Here is a 17,453-nt window from a genome sequence, read left to right as displayed (position 1 = left end):
GACCCCGGGTTTACCCTTGATGTACAGTGATCCGGACATGTGTCCGTGGATGATAGTAGTTGATTATTACCTGGTGTGCATCATTTCTTACTTTGTATTTGAGTTATAGGATGTGTTGGGCAGATTTGTTACAGGTTGGTTGAGATTAGAAACAAAAACTAGTTGCCCAGATTTTGACCTGTCCGCTCGAGCGGGGGTTTTGGCGCTCGAGCGGGAGTTTCACCCATCCAGTATTTCCTGTGCAGTGTTCAACGCTCGAGCGTGGGATTGGCCGCTCGAGCGGGATTGTGTGAGTGCCGCTCGAGCGGGGAGTTGGAAGCTCGAGCGGGAGACTTGTCTGCAAAAGTTCTGGGAGTGTGTATCCGCCGCTCGAGCGGGATTGTTGACGCTCGAGCGGGAGTCTGTGACTGACGCTCGAGCGGGGAGTTTGACGCTCGAGCGGGGCGACTTTTATATAAATCCGAGATCCGACTTTTGGATCACTTTTTCAAGATCTTTTCTCTCTCTTACTTTTCCAAAAAGCCATTTTCAGAGCTTCTCACTCTAAAACCGGCCCTTCTCTCTTAGATTTGATCTAGTAGGAGTTGTTTTCTCACCGTGGGCCTTTACAAAAGTTGTGTTGATCGTCGAGGGTTATCTTTTAATCTGAAAATTTAGGGATTTGGAGCATATCCGTTTCTTCATCTCCTTCGTTGCGTCCCATCATTCGAGGTAGGGATAACCTACTCCATCTTATGAACTTTGTCTTTGAATTTTAGCATTTTGATATGTTGGGGGTTGTTGGGAAATTTTGAGAAAGTTTGGGCCTTTGTGAAATTTTACAAAAGTTGGGGTTTTAGGTATATAAACCTATATGCATGTTAGGCAGAGAGAAATGAGATTAATGTTGGGACATTGATGGAAATGGAACCTTAGGGTTGTTTTGTGAATTATGGTAATTTGCCCTAATTGGTTTAATTAATTAATGCATTTAATTAATTGAAGAAAATGAGGGATTGAATTGAGAATGTTGAAGTTGGGAATGTATGAGACTAAAGAGTGTAGTCAAATCTTTTATTGCTCATCTAGTCGAAATGTTGGTATTTTATCCACGTGTGCATTTATTTCCTGCTTAGAAATAATTGCTTTGGGCTACCAGTGGAGGGTAGTGTTGATTGTTGTAGACAATGCATGATGATTAGGCAAACTAAAACTAATCAATTGAATGTGTCATAGAGTATGACGGTTGATAGAATACATTAACTTTATGTATCTGTGGGTTGTGCATGTGACCAATGTGTTTATATGCATTATGTGTAGACGGTTGATAGAATACATTAATTTTATGTATTGATTGATTGCATATGTGATTCTGTGTTTATATGCATTACTTGTGTATGGGAGGAGATGGGGGATGTACTCCACGGTTTAGGGGAAGATGGGGATGTACCTCTAAACCGGTTAATGGTTTAGGGGAAGATGGGGGATGTACCTCTAAACCGGTTATTGGAATATTGATACAACTCATATGCTTATCTAATGAAGTATTGATACAGCTCATATGCTTATCTGTTGAAGTGTTGATACAGCTTATATGCTTATCTATTGGAAATGTTGATATAGCTCATATGCTTATCTGTTGAAGTATTGATATAGCTCATATGCTTATCTGTCGTAGTAGTGATATAGCTCATATGCTTATCTATTGAAAAGTTTGTTTGATTTGATATAGCACTAAAATGTATATCATCATTTTTTGCGAAATATGAAAGTAGTTCATGTGTTATTGATACAACACCAAAATGTGTATCCACCTTGGATTTCGAAAGTGTTCTAGTGATGAACTATAACCTTATCAAATGTTTTGGCCAGAGCACTGAGCCTTGTTTTCAAACTCAAAGTTGAATAAAAAAAAAAAAATGAGAAGTGAATTGTAACATAGACTTGGCTGTCATGGAAACGTAATAAGATGTAAATGGAAGTGTCAGTGTTGACCATCTATCAGTTGCTAATTTCTTAGTCATTGTTCATAGTTGGTTTAGTATATTTCTACTGGGCTGTGGCTCACCCTTTATGGGAACATCATTTTCAGGTACAGGTAGCATGCCACCTCTGAGGACATAGCTTGGGAGGCTAGAGGCAGACATTCTTTTGTCGCCTTATTCTTTCTTGATTGTATTTTATGTAGATTTGAGCCTAGGACTTAATGTGTACTTAATGTGTATTTAAGCTAGCATTCTCTTTTGTAACCAAGTGTTAACTTGGAAAGCTGTAAGCTCGTAAGGCATTTGCTTCTGTTGTAACCATGTAATACTTTTGTAATGAAATACTCTGATGAATAGATGAATGTGGACTTTTATGTATCAATGCATGTCTCTATATGGATGGGTTTAATGTTGTTATTTTGAGGGCGTGACAACTTGGTATCAGAGCGTACCGGGTTCGAATACTTTGGGTACGTGGGAAGTGATTAGTATCACAATGGGTTTGTCTCGCTTGTTAGAAACTTAGACGTAATGTTACGTACTTTTGTGATAACATGTTTATGTGATTATTTGGGTATGGAATGTAGTTTCTTGGATGTTGATTGGATCCTTGGGTTTCTGGGAGTCCTGTTGGAAAGGCACTTGATCAATGCTGTTTCTGACCGGAACTCTAGTAACGCCTCGGGACTATCATTATCTGGAAATGAAATTCGTAAGTGCTTATGTGTTTATGTGCTTACGTGGAGTGAATTATAGTTGTCCATGCGTTAGGACGTGAGTGTTTAGCTTCGGCACATGTATGAGTGTGCTAACGTGCCTCTGTTACTTTACTAGGATGCCTAGGCGAGGAAGTTGCGATTTCCCTCCTTCCGCTCGGGAAGAGCTGCGGAAACAGTTTGTGGAGTTACGCCAAGGTACTACACCTTTGGTGCGGTTCGAAAGATGGTTTGCTAACCTGTCGAGGTTTGCTCCAGAATTGGTGGAGACGGAGGACTTGCGTTGTTACGAGTTTGAGAGTAAGCTGCGTGACGACATCCGTGTGAGGATAGCGGGGTCTTGGCATAAAAGATATAGGGCGCTTGTTGAGGTGGCCGCCCATGTAGAGGCTGCGGTGCTAGCAATGGGGCAGAGTGGGGAGGAAGCCATCTCGGAGACTTCTGTGACTCAGGGTGTTGGTAGGCCTTTTAAGAAGCAGAAGGTTTTAAACCCGCAACAGGGAGGTCAGGCTAGAACTACCCTTCCAGTGTCGGATTTGGGTTCGGGAGAAAGTAAGCAGAGGGGCATCATTTGTTACAGATGTGGTCTGCTGGGCCACAAGGTTTCGGTTTGCCCACAGAAGAAGGGGGCGGGGTTAGCAGTTCAACCAGTAGTTGTACCACCAGGATCATCTAACCAGCCGGGTTTTGGACCGATCAAATGCTCAGTGGGGAGGCAGTTGTTGGGGTCTTCATCAGCCCAGATTCTGAACCAATCTCGTGCTCAAGCACCGCCTACCTGTTGGGTGCGTAATCAGGCGGGTCATATTCGACGTTTTTGTACTCAGCCGGGGGCTTCTTTAGGGGTTTTGCAACCTAGCCAGGCTCAGTTTCATTCGACTGGGCAGGAACAGTATCGTTTTGGGGAACTAGCAAGCCAGACTGCGAGGGCCTCAGTAGAGTCGAGCTCCCAAGCCCCAATTGGGGAAGTTTGTAGTTGTTCCAGGTGTGGACAGAAGGGGCACATCAGTAGTTCTTGTCCGTGGTTAGTAAGCTCGTAGGTTGCCTTATGTTCGGGGATGACCAACTTCGGCGGTCCAGCAAAGGACGGTAGTAGTAGTAATACTGATGGGATGGTTTGTTTTGACTAATCCGTTTTGTAATCAGTGGATTATTGTTTTGTGATCATTGGGTTCTGTTGTGTAACCAATGTGTTTTGGGAATGTTGAAACATCTAAACTGTTTGTTTATCTATATATATACATATATGCTTTGTTTGTTAATTTCCCTGGAGTGGGTGAATTGGAGCATGTCGTAGCTCTAAAGTTTTATTAATGTATAAAGTTGCTGTAAAAAAAAAAAAAAAAAAAAATTATGCGTGTGACTTGAGTTGGGAAGGATGAGGGCTGAGGAGCCATGTTTTCAAAATTTGGAAGAACCACCGAGGGGTGCGTGTCCTAGCCAAGGCATTATTGGAGCGAGAACTGTTTTACTTGCCGAGATTGCAAGTGTACTGATTGGCCATTTTAAGTGAGGGGGTGTTAGTCCCTATATAAGGTTGTGATTGTTGTATCGGGAGCGATGTGTTGTGGGTAGCTGGTACTATATCTCGGGCAGTAGTATAATGGGTGTTTCCCTAAATTTTCAAATTCCTTTATTTGGATCGAATGTGATAGGTTCGTACCTTAGCACTGGTCAAGTCAGAGGATGTTATCAGAAGGGTTAATTGGGTATGTAGCCCGTGGTTAGAGTGTGACTCGTGGATGGAGTCACAGTGGCATTGTGTTTACGGATGAAGATGTGGGTTAATGACGAGGGAGGCGAGGACTTTTACTCCACTGGAAAGTTAGAAGAGTGAATCTTTGGAAGCCTTATCGGTGACTTGTAACGGTGTCGGGGTTTGGTTCATGATGGTTGCCTAGCGGTAGTTTGGACTAGTGGCTTAGCACGGAGGCCGGGTCTCTTGATGGTACTCTCGAGATGAGGACAAGTAAGATATAGAGTAACGAGTGGACCCTATGAGTTATTGGGGGATTCGGTGTAGGAGTAAGAGGGCTTGCAAAATAAGGAGGTTTTGCCTAGTACGGTTGAATGTGTTAGATGTGATGGTTTCGAGAGTTGCGCGGTGTTGCCAGGACTATGTGAGAATGTTCGAGGGAACGTGAGATTTGTATCTCGAGTTAGTGGGAATGGTACCTGTATGTTGGTTCGTGTTTTGGGCCTTGCTAGATAGTAAGTCCGTGGTGACCCCATCGGTTGTATAGGGATAGTGTTCGTATTATGATTGGTTACCTATTGTTGGGTGTGAGTTGTGAGTGGATGCTGGCAGCATTCTTTGAAGGAAGAGCAACTCGTGTTCTAAAGTAATGAGTATAGCGTTGGTCAAAGTAGTCCTTCGTGTTTGGGGTTGTTGTGATTAAGGTTGACCATATCGGTTTTCAGTCAAGGAAACGAGCAGGCTTGCTAGATAGTCATGGTGGGGGACGGTGATTTCCGTAGACGTAGTGTTGATGCGGTTCAATTTTAAGAGATCCGGTGAAATTCCAAAATTTGTGGTTTGTGTAGAGAACTCCGTGGTTGGGGTTAGTGGTTTGAGTGGCACATCAGTGTGTGGATTACTGAGTGTAGAGTTTATTGAGTTGATTAGTCAGCTTGTCGGTATCGGGTTTTGGGTTGGCATTGGTCACCTTGAGTTTAGTCTCGTTCGTTGTAGACTCCGTATGTTGATTGAATCTGACGGTTGGAATAATACATCTAATATATGTATTGATTGATCATTGTGAATGATTGGCTTTTTATACATTATGTATGTATGGTGTTTAGTTTGATATTGATACAGCACTTTAATGTGTATCATTTGTGTATTTCTGAGCCGTGTTTATGATTATAAAGTGGTTAAGTAAAGGGAGGTGGGATAAAATTGCAAAACCATGAATTTCTTATGCCTTATGTGTTGATAGTACGGTTGTTATTTCTATTAACTATCATTATAGAAATGTTGTGTTTCGTGTTGGTTGTGGCATCACTATGTGAGTGATGGTTGTTGATAGTGTTATTTTGGAAAAAAATGGAAAATAGAATTTTCCTAGTGTTTGGGGCCATCTAAATGCATTGTTGAAAAATTGATTTAATTCAAGGATTTTAAAGAATTCCAGATTAATCTTTTGGGCAAATAAACTGTGGATAACTCTGCGTTTTGGGTAACACCGTATTTGTGAAAAATGTTTACAAGGCTGTTGAGTTTTCGTATGGAAAATACAAGATTTATTCCGGAACGTTAACGTTGAAAATTTAAACATCTTTGGGAAATGCCTCTCGAACAAGAAAATGTTTTCGTATTATCTACTTTAAGATTTGCTTTAATCGTGTTGTTGAGTAGTGACTTAGCTTGAAGCACTAGTCGGTTATTGGTGAATTATTTCGGGGGAGGTTTGGTTTGTTCAGGCTTGCGCACCTAAGGTGGTGTTGTTTAGGATGTGTTCCCTTGGTTAGTCTTTTCCTTGTTAAGAGTGAGTCGGAGGTTTGTTTTGAAGGTAATTTCTTTCCTTGGGCTCAGTTGTCGAATGCTCTGTGATCATTTGGCCTTCTGTTTTGGCGTATCCTTAATTTCGGGGACGGAATTCTTTAAGGGGGGGAGGTTATAGCGACCCCGGGTTTACCCTTGATGTACAATGATCCGGACATGTGTCCGTGGATGATAGTAGTTGATTATTACCTGGTGTGCATCCTTTCTTACTTTGTATTTGAGTTATAGGATGTGTTGGGCAGATTTGTTACAGGTTGGTTGAGATTAGAAACCAAAACTAGTTGCCCAGATTTTGACCTGTCCGCTCGAGCGGGGGTTTTGGTGCTCGAGCGGGAGTTTCACCCATCCAGTATTTCCTATGCAGTGTTCGACGCTCGAGCGTGGGATTGGCCGCTCGAGCGGGATTGTGTGAGTGCCGCTCGAGCGGGGAGTTGGAAGCTCGAGCGGGAGACCTGTCTGCAAAAGTTCTGGGAGTGTGTATCCGCCGCTCGAGCGGGATTGTTGACGCTCGAGCGGGAGTCTGTGACTGACGCTCGAGCGGGGAGTTTGACGCTCGAGCGGGGCGACTTTTATATAAATCCGAGATCCGACTTTTGGATCACTTTTTCAAGATCTTTTCTCTCTCTTACTTTTCCAAAAAGCCATTTTCAGAGCTTCTCACTCTAAAACCGGCCCTTCTCTCTTAGATTTGATCTAGTAGGAGTTGTTTTCTCACCTTGGGCCTTTACAAAAGTTGTGTTGATCGTCGAGGGTTATCTTTTAATCTGAAAATTTAGGGATTTGGAGCATATCCGTTTCTTCATCTCCTTCGTTGCGTCCCAACATTCGAGGTAGGGATAACCTACTCCATCTTATGAACTTTGTCTTTGAATTTTAGCATTTTGATATGTTGGGGGTTGTTGGGAAATTTTGAGAAAGTTTGGGCCTTTGTGAAATTTTACAAAAGTTGGGGTTTTAGGTATATAAACCTATATGCATGTTAGGAAGAGAGAAATGAGATTAATGTTGGGACATTGATGGAAATGGAACCTTAGGGTTGTTTTGTGAATTATGGTAATTTGCCCTAATTGGTTTAATTAATTAATGCATTTAATTAATTGAAGAAAATGAGGGATTGAATTGAGAATGTTGAAGTTGGGAATGTATGAGACTAAAGAGTGTAGTCAAATCTTTTATTGCTCATCTAGTCGAAATGTTGGTATTTTATCCACGTGTGCATTTATTTCCTGCTTAGAAATAATTGCTTTGGGCTACCAGTGGAGGGTAGTGTTGATTGTTGTAGACAATGCATGATGATTAGGCAAACTAAAACTAATCAATTGAATGTGTCATAGAGTATGACGGTTGATAGAATACATTAACTTTATGTATCTGTGGGTTGTGCATGTGACCAATGTGTTTATATGCATTATGTGTAGACTGTTGATAGAATACATTAATTTTATGTATTGATTGATTGCATATGTGATTCTGTGTTTATATGCATTACTTGTGTATGGGAGGAGATGGGGGATGTACTCCACGGTTTAGGGGAAGATGGGGGATGTACCTCTAAACCGGTTAATGGTTTAGGGGAAGATGGGGGATGTACCTCTAAACCGGTTATTGGAATATTGATACAGCTCATATGCTTATCTAATGAAGTATTGATACAGCTCATATGCTTATCTGTTGAAGTGTTGATACAGCTTATATGCTTATCTATTGGAAATGTTGATATAGCTCATATGCTTATCTGTTGAAGTATTGATATAGCTCATATGCTTATCTGTCGTAGTAGTGATATAGCTCATATGCTTATCTATTGAAAAGTTTGTTTGATTTGATATAGCACTAAAATGTATATCATCATTGTTTGTGAAATATGGAAGTAGTTCATGTGTTATTGATACAACACCAAAATGTGTATCCACCTTGGATTTCGAAAGTGTTCTAGTGATGAACTATAACCTCATCAAATGTTTTGGCCAGAGCACTGAGCCTTGTTTTCAAACTCAAAGTTGAATAAAAAAAAAAATGAGAAGTGAATTGTAACATAGACTTGGCTGTCATGGAAACGTAATAAGATGTAAATGGAAGTGTCAGTGTTGACCATCTATCAGTTGCTAATTTCTTAGTCATTGTTCATAGTTGGTTTAGTATATTTCTACTGGGCTGTGGCTCACCCTTTATGGGAACATCATTTTCAGGTACAGGTAGCATGCCACCTCTGAGGACATAGCTTGGGAGGCTAGAGGCAGACATACTTTTGTCGCCTTATTCTTTCTTGATTGTATTTCATGTAGATTTGAGCCTAGGACTTAATGTGTACTTAATGTGTATTTAAGCTAGCATTCTCTTTTGTAACCAAGTGTTAACTTGGAAAGCTGTAAGCCTGTAAGGCATTTGCTTCTATTGTAACCATGTAATACTTTTGTAATGAAATACTCTGATGAATAGATGAATGTGGACTTTTATGTATCAATGCATGTCTCTATATGGATGGGTTTAATGTTGTTATTTTGAGGGCGTGACAATTTTACACTCCATTTGAGTAATGGGTTTGTAGAGAGTCATCTATGGGCGATCTGTAACCGTTAAGTAGCTTATTTTTTTTTTTACTTCTCATAAGATTGCGAAGTTAAGACCTAGGGTTCTATAGCGCATTATTGTATGCTGTCTAGTAAACACATAGGGTCGTGTGGCGCATTATTGTATGCGGTCATGTAAACCCTCAAGGTCATGTGCCTATAGGTAAGCAGCTTTGTGGTAGTGTAACTAAGTCACATAAAGTTTTCTTAGTAAAGGTGACGTGAATAGAGTTTTGGAACTCTATAAGATAGAGAATTCTAAGCATAGCGCTTTATGTAGCCTAGTTGAGAATGGAAAGAAATTTCCAATATCCTAGGGACAGTGGCAGCGATGTGCCTACTAATGGATTAATCCGTTAGAGAAGAATACTCTACATTCTTAGTTGCGTGGTAGCAATTGTCAAATTTTTCCACATCATCACTGGGTGATTGAGAGGGAAACATTCATGATTGCTTCACAAGATGATAAAGAGCCTAGGATAATGCCAAAGGCTCTAGTCCCCTGCTTTTAGAAAGTGGATTAATGTTGCGCAGTTTAAGACAAAGTCTTTAAGGATTAACCATTTCTATAATTTGGTTGACTTTCCATTATGACGCGAAACTGTTCTAAAATTATGCGTAATTTGAATAGTCATTGTTGAGGCATAAGGCTCGCTAGATACCGAAAAGTCGCACCATTGAGGAAAGCGTAGACCATGAGAAGACTTCCTCCTAGGGAGTGAGGTTATTTTGACATAGGCTATGATTGACATAAGTTCGGAACATTGATTTGTGGACATTGTGAACCAATTTTCTCGTTAGAGAATTGGATAAGTAGATCCGTAGGGATTTACCTTCTACTTTTATGTTGAAAAGTTAGGAGCGCAAAATGGTTGCTAGTTCCAATAAATCTTTTACAGCCTAAAACAGTTATCCAAATAGTGGTTCTTAGATTTCGTCAAGCCATGATAGGCCAACGATGATCGATGAAGACCACTGAGGCATGATCAATCGTCCAAAAGAAGTTTTTCCTTACTTAGTCATTATGAGCCAAGAATTTATACGGTTGTCGCCACCTAGGGTGGGTAGTCTTCTGTTTTAGATATGATAGACATGGGTGATGTAATTTATATGCTCGGATGTACGATTCTTAGGGATTGTTTTGGGAGAATTCCTGTTTTGTCTTCGATGACTTACATAAGGAATATCCTAGAATGATTCTAGATGCAAAATTGCAAACCCATTGACTTACCTATCGGTAAAAGTCAAAGCCTTAGCTATTGAGTGAATCCTCGGATTGTCTTTGGGAGAAACAGATGACCTATATTCCTTGATCTTTTCTTTGTTGTGGGAGCCTAAAGTACGCTATGTGGGCATATTCGGCATGATAAGTGTTATCTTTGGTAAATGGTCAACTGAGTTGTTTAGACATTGACCATGTTCATTAGATTGTGGATAAAATGTTTTACTAGTAGTATATTAATTTGCTCCTTGTAAGATTCAATGCGCTAGTTGGGCGCATATGCGCTAGTTGGACGCATCAAGAATGAACGCAAATTGGTCACCAAAATATCTTTAGAAATGTTATTGCACAAGAGGTAGTGATCTTAAATCACTTCATATGAGGCGCACATGGTGGATTCCGTTGTATATACTTATCGCAAGAGGTGCTGATAAGGCTTATGTTTGGAATCTAGAATTGTGATCTTGAATCACTTCATGTGAGGCGCGCATGGTGGATTCCGTTGTATATACTTATCGCAAGAGGTGTTAATAAGGCTTATGTTTGGAATCTAGAATTGCGCAAGCTGTGGTCAAATTTTTTTTAAAATCGATCACTTATGTTGAGATGATGGGATGTTGACACTATTATGGTTTGTGTCATAATGATTAGCAGATGATGATGTCAGCAGGCAAGATTGGCTCACTCACACGAGCAATCGCCCTTGGCGCTTGGGAGCGAGCAAGGATGAGACTAGTGGTTTATTTTTATTTGGAGCCAAGAGAGGCTTAAATAATCCACTATGTATGTTGCCTTGGTTACAACCAAGATGAGGTCGTGTTAAGGATCAAACAAGGATATTAGTACCCACTTTCTATGTTGTGCCTGTTATGATTAGCCAGATGCGAGATCTCATTTGGCGCCTAGAAGGCGAGCAAATAGAGAATTCAGGTTAGGCGCTAGAAAGCGACTAGACTAATATCTGTACGGTGTATCGAGGATGACGTCACTCTTTTGGAAGAGTTACTCCAGCGTAACATGTATTCATACTATATGTGTTTGGCGACTGAGTAATGAGGTAAGAGAATGGATCCCTGTTTCCTCACCGTGTGAGTTTTACGTGTCATTATTGATATGACTTTCATTTATGTACCCTTTTGTGACTTTTGACTATGTCATAAGGTAAGGGGTTGATGTTCTGCTACTTTGGTATGTTGCCTGAGGTCATGTATGATTCGGCCTTATGCGACATCACTGGGAAAACGGTCAATCCAAAACTAAATGGCATGAGGGCAAAGGGAAGATCATCTAGTATTACACCACTGTTGTATATTCACTGCCGGCAACTCACATCGCTCTGTATGAGAGGCGGATTGAGTGTGAATATATTGCAAGAATTGAAAGGGTCAAACATTCTCTTTTTGAGGGATTAGAAATGTTTTTTGGACCGGTGTAATTAGATGGGACTAGGGTATATGAGACACTACTTCTGTTCTTTTTGGGTTGATGTCTCTATGCTGGCTCATTTTGAGTTTCTAGTATAGAGCTCCCACATGTAGGTGTTCTCAGCAGTCGCACGGTGCATTGGCTAGTATGAGATTGTTCATTTTTTGGGAGATTGAGATAGAGATATGGCAGTGTCATGCCAACTCATGTGCAACTGGGAGATGTCAGAAATTGGGCGCCCATGTGGCATGACCCTTTGAACTTTTTAAACCTGAACCTTTTGAACCTTATCCATATAAATTTGAATTTGAATTCAAAACTTATTTGGATAACCACTCAGGATATCCATGTCTATCATATCAACTGATATGGATAGATGAGATATTATCCTATATATCTGATATGATATGGGATATGGGTGATTAAGAGAAAAACAACGTATGTTTTATGTTTTTCCTATATACTGTCTCTCTCCAAAAAACAACGATCAAGCCATTTTGCATTGTGATTTGTGTGGGTGATATTCATTTTGTAATATCACTCCACTGCTGGGTTGGTTGTTCGCTCCCTGGAACCACGTGATTTATCCACGAGATCCTTCACTTCAGACTCTGCTGAAAAGGTATGACTATGAAAACTTTTCATCCGCTGCGTTATACTTTGTTTTACACTAGATATATATACAACAAGAATGGAAAGCTCATGAATTTGAGCTTTGGGCGACTTCCTTTGATATACACCATCCGCAACTGGCATAAACTAGCTCAGATGACTGTAAATTCAGTTGTTGGGATTTGCAAGATTGTCCTTATAAGTTGGCATTCCAAAGTTCCAAGATCCCTAAGATGGGTGTTTGTTGCATTGCAAAGAGCCCTAGTGAACTTCATACCTTACTGGAAGTTACGACGAATACCTAAGGGTATGGGATGTAAGATCAATTTCAAAGCCCAAAAATGAAACATCAATCCGTTTAGGTGGTAGAGTTTAGAGAATTAAGAACCATTGCTCTCTAGTACCAGGACTTGTATTGTTGCTTGCATGCACAACGGTTTTAAAGTTGTCAAGATTAAAGGAGAAAAAACTGTTGAAAAATACAAACCCAACTCAACAACAAAGTTCCAGATTGATCAAGAAGTTGGAAGAAACAAGAAGATGGTTCATGCAAGCTCCATGGTCGATAGCTTAACAAAGAAAGAAATGTGAAAAATATGGAAATTGAGCTAGAAACAACTCACAACCTTCAGAGATTCATAACTGGGGTCATTACTATAAATAGATGAGTTAGGTTGTAATTTTAAATTATGAGATAATTCAATTTGTAAGAAAAATAAGAGACGGTCATTTATCCAACATATTCAAAAATAAAATAGTTTGTTCTTTCATTCTCAAAGGGATTCCATTCCTATATCTCATCAAATGAAAATTTTAATTTTCCATCAGTGGTATCAGAGCTAAGGTAGCCTAAAATTGCAGAAAATCTGCAAAACAAAGGAAGAATAGAGCAAAATTTGAATTTTACCCAAAAATCAAAGTTCTCAAAATCCATTTTTTGAGTATACCAAATTGAAGTACTCATCGAGAGGATTCTAACGACACAAATATCAAACAAATCGGAGCTAAAATGAAGCCACATGGGTCGGTCAAAGTTTGCCTAGAAAAGTCAACTCTACTGGAGAAGATGGTCAATGCTGACGTCATCACCGCCAATTGTTGACATCATTGCCGTCGAATGCTGACATCATCATGAGCCGCCAAACCGAGTCAAATCGAGCCGAGCTGAGCTGCTGAGCTGTCAGTTGAGCCGCCGAGTTGCTGACATCACATTGACATAATCCTGACACAGACAGAAGAAATTATCTAGTGCTTCACAGAGCACAAATTTCAACATCTAAGCCATCATATTTTTTTTGGCTAAAACTAAGCCATCCGGAGTCCAATCACAATGATCCAATAGTCATTTCCAACTATTTAGATCATTTCAGACACATTCGTGCGGTCACAATTTGCAAATTCAATAAAAAAAAAATTGCAAATTTTATTTTGAAGACCGACAATAAAAATGAAGTACGAAATGGAGTACAAAACGAGAGAAAAGTTAATGTTCTCCAATTACAGGAGAAAAAAATTGAACTTTACATCTATTTTGAAATATGTGATATCCAAGATGTGCTCTCAGAAGATGTCTTATATTTGCCAAAAAGAATTCAAAACAAGAAAAAGACAAGATTACTTCAACTATTGACAAGGTCAATACATTCAGAGATTTGTAAGCATATTGAAGATTCCAAATGCCCACAACAAGTTTGGGAAGCAGTTGACGATATTGTCACCAAACATGCAGGAAAAGTCCTACCTACAGAATATTGCGTCGGATGCATTGCAGAAGATGAATTCAAGTGGGAAGAATATGAATATGAAGATACACTACTAGTGTATTCTACCGAAGTTGCACAAGAGAACAAAAGTGCAAAAAAATAGTGAAGAAAAAGATTAAGAGGCCAATATGACAGGAGAATTGGTTACAGAAGAGCAAGATAAAGAAGGTGTTGACAAAATTACACCAACTATAGAAGAAGCAAGAAATTCAGAAGAAAGAGTATCTAAAGAAAGAAAAAATACAAGTACAATCAAACTTGATGATGGATAAATGCAAACCCAAGGGGTTAACGAAGCAAGAATGGAAGCAACATAACTTCCTGAAGAAATCCAAACAGATGCTGAGTTTGATAAAAGATCAAACTGAGATTAGTAGAACCCCCAAAGAGGTTAAGGAAAAGGAAGATTCACCCAACCTATTCAACAATCTGGAAGAGCTCAAGTACAGTGCTAATTATGCCAAATTTTTTGACACTCTAAAAAGGACCATTGGTATCAAAACACCAACATTGGAGAAAACAAAGTCCATTTTATCAAAGAAGTGGACACAAGATCTACCAGTTTGCTTGCATACAAAGTCAACAAGACACTAAAAGAAACCTAGAACAACAGCAAACCAAAAGTCAACCATCTGGGAATTTTTGGTTACATAGCATATGCTAAAGTGCTAGAAGCTAGATGAACAAATGCTCAGACGAAGAGCTTACCTTTAGATGACAGCCAAGAAGAAGTGTCACCAGACATAGAGACCACAATGACCCCACACTTACCGCAATGGGGGATAAACAACATTTCAAGTGAAGGATCACCAATTCATGACATCTATGATGTAACCAGACGCATTGATGAAGATTTTGATTTATTCTATCTCTTCACAGGAAATGATTCAAAAAGAATTGAAGAATCTCAACAAAAGGCAAATCGAAAAAGTTATCAAGAAAAAACATTCACAGAATGTCTAAGAATGAAGAACGTCCAGTGCATTGCTCATATTGGAAAACAGTTAAAGAATACAACACTGAAGGTCTACCACAACTACAAGAGAATAATCAAATATATGGCATACAAACACTTGAGAACAAGAGTAAAAATCCTCACAACAAAAGAGAAAGCTATAATGCTTGCAGTGATTGAAAGAATGAAGAAACCCACTGAATTGGGTTTGAGAGGGGATGCTAAAAAATACAAACCCAACTCAACAAAAAAGTTCCAGATTGATCAAGAAGCTGGAAGAAAGAAGAAGATGGTTCATGGAAGCTTCATGGAAGCTCTATGGTCAATCGCTTAACAAAGAAGGAAATGTGAAAAATATGAAAATTGAGCTAGAAACAGCTCACAACATTCAAGGATTCACAACTGGGCTCATTACTATAAATAGATGAGTTAGGTTGTAGTTTTAATTCATGAGATAACTCAATTTGTAAGAAAAATAAGAGATACTACAAGTATCCAACAAATTCAAGAAATAAAATAGTTTGTTCTTCCATTCTCAAAAGAATCCCATTCCCATATCTCATCAAGTGGAAATTTTAATTTTCCATCAAAAGCTGAGGTGAATGAAACTTAAAGTAGACATGGATCACTTGCATATGGAGTAGATTGGCAGAGAGGGAAGTTATACCAAGAAAGCAGAACAAAGAGTTGTGTGGTAGCTACTTGTCCGTTTTATGACTGGCTTTTTCGAATATGGATGCTAGAAAGTGATAAAATTATGTAAATTGGTGCATTTGGACTCATTTCCTTGGCTTCCATATTAGTATTGCTTTTAGGTAGCCTATATTTATACTTGATTAGGTATGTATTTGCCACGAATGTTGTGACCTTATGTTCTCTTGATGTTCAGTCTTTGACAAAGTGCAAGAAAACAATTCTGTATGTGGCTATATTTTTCTAGAAGCAAAAAGACTTTTTTGGAAAATAAGAGGCAAAGGGAAAAGCATTACCTTTCTATTTTATTTTCTACAAACAAGCCACATCAATGGCTTAGTGTTGAATCTTACTGATAAAGATAAGGTCAGTTTTGGTGTGAATTCTAAAATCTATATACATATAAACCTTAATGAAAGGGTATTGCATTGTCACTTACTTCAGAAAAAGCTTTAGTAGTTATTACTACTATGAACCAGTGTTTTCCTTGATTTTTCTTAGTAATAATATACACATCTCATTCTATAAAGTAAAAATAAGGAGTGGAGAGACTGCTTGCAAATTTTTAGAGGTACAAACCATGAAGACATTTGTAACAGTTTTATACTGGTGATAGTGCATTGCTTGTAGAAATTAGGGAAAAATAGTTGTGGGATTTACCGGACGGGGGGTCCGAGTGCGCTTGACAGTTTGAGCCCTCGGTCTGGTTCCACAAGTGCAATGTGAAACAGAATAAAAGTCCAGATCTGGCAATTCTATAGAAAATCCACTAATCACAAGAAATACCAAAATTGGACTACATCACCAAACTCAGAGTTGCCACCTAATCTGTTGGGAAGAACTAGAAAACCTATGACTTGTACCCAAAGGCCATGATCCGTCGTAACTAAAGTATCTCAGCTCAGGAACTTAGGTATGAAGGGAGAACGCCATGAATTGAGCACCCCCACTCACTTGATCAAAGATCGGCTTCTACTAATCTATGACATGGGAATCATTAACATGACATGATTATATAGCCCAGTTATTATTGCTATATTTACTACTAGTATATCACCCTTGCTATGCACGAGATAAAATAATATATTATTTAATAAAAATATGATAATTATATTTAATTTTTTTTATATTATGTAAAATAAAAGTTAAATGGAAACTAGCCAATAAGGATTTTCTTAATTGTTTAAAATTAAGAAAAAAAAAATTAGTATGAGATATTGATCACAAGGCTTTTCACTAAAAATCTCATTTTGTTTATATAAATGGGAGTATAAGATTCACTTTATGTAAGTGAAACAATTCACTTTTTCCTTATTTTCTCGATCTGGGATTATAAAATAAAAGTTAAATGAAACCTAGCCAATGAGGATTTTCTTAATTGTTTAAAAGTTAACAATTGTTTGGGCGGGAAGTTTATTTCGAATCAAGCAATCTTAGCCGTTTAATCTTTAATTAGGTCAATCTTTAATTTATTTCGAATCAAACAAATTTAGCCAATACATTTTGATAAAACCGCTAAAATCGCAGTTAAACCAGCAAATCAGTCAAACCAAAAACGGTTCACCCTATTGGCTAGGTCAAAACACCAACCAACTTATACAATAATTAATTAATTAAAACTTTTAAATTTTATTTTGATTTTAAAATTTAAACTGTCCTGAATTGAAACTGTGGGAGCCAGAAAAATATCCTAGCTATAGGGGTAAAATATCCTAAACAAATATCATCTATCCCCTATAAAAGGAGGAGACCCCATACACAAGAGGTATGCCTTTTCTCTTGCACGTCACACACAACACTCTTTACAATTCTTGATCTATATCGTTCATTCATGGATTCTAACTTCATCATCAGAGTCTCCCTGGCCGGTAACCCCGGTTGAGTGGCATCAACCATATTTATCTCTTGCAGGTTCATGGGACTATCTTCGTTGAATCTCAACAATAGTTCGTGTGCGGGATTATTCTGGGACTCACAATTGGTGCCGTTTGTGAGAACTCCCTCTAATGTGAGTCCTTTGGCGCTTGG

At 38.8% G+C, this 17,453-nt stretch overlaps 1 pseudogene; it reads left to right on the top strand.

Moving 5' to 3' along the window:
* Positions 1-3,084: 3,084 nt before the first annotated feature.
* On the top strand, positions 3,085-15,495 carry LOC114270785 (uncharacterized; annotated as a pseudogene).
* Positions 15,496-17,453: the final 1,958 nt, after the last annotated feature.

The sequence above is a fragment of the Camellia sinensis genome, chromosome 15 (genome assembly GCF_055761805.1).
Source record: "Camellia sinensis isolate YWXY chromosome 15, ASM5576180v1, whole genome shotgun sequence".
NCBI classification, from domain to species: Eukaryota; Viridiplantae; Streptophyta; class Magnoliopsida; order Ericales; family Theaceae; genus Camellia; species Camellia sinensis.
Note: the sequence above shows the minus strand (reverse complement) of the source record. Positions and strands in the feature narration are given on the sequence as shown.